This window comes from Poecilia reticulata, linkage group LG5, assembly GCF_000633615.1.
Source record: "Poecilia reticulata strain Guanapo linkage group LG5, Guppy_female_1.0+MT, whole genome shotgun sequence".
Taxonomy (NCBI): Eukaryota; Metazoa; Chordata; class Actinopteri; order Cyprinodontiformes; family Poeciliidae; genus Poecilia; species Poecilia reticulata.
In genome coordinates this window covers 1025945-1026168 of record NC_024335.1, presented here as the reverse complement: position 1 = coordinate 1026168, position 224 = coordinate 1025945, and positions in this window count along the sequence as shown.

The following is a 224-nucleotide window of genomic DNA, read 5'->3' as shown; positions in this document are numbered from 1 at the left end:
AGATGGAACCAGACGGAACCAGATGGAACCAGACAGAACCAGATGGAACCAGATGGAACCAGATGGAACCAGACGGAACCAGACAGAACCAGTTAGAACCAGATAGAACCAGATGGAACCAGATGGAACCAGATGGAACCAGACGGAACCGGTTAGAACCAGACAGAACCAGTTAGAACCAGACTGAACCAGACAGAACCAGACGGAACCAGATAGAACGAGAT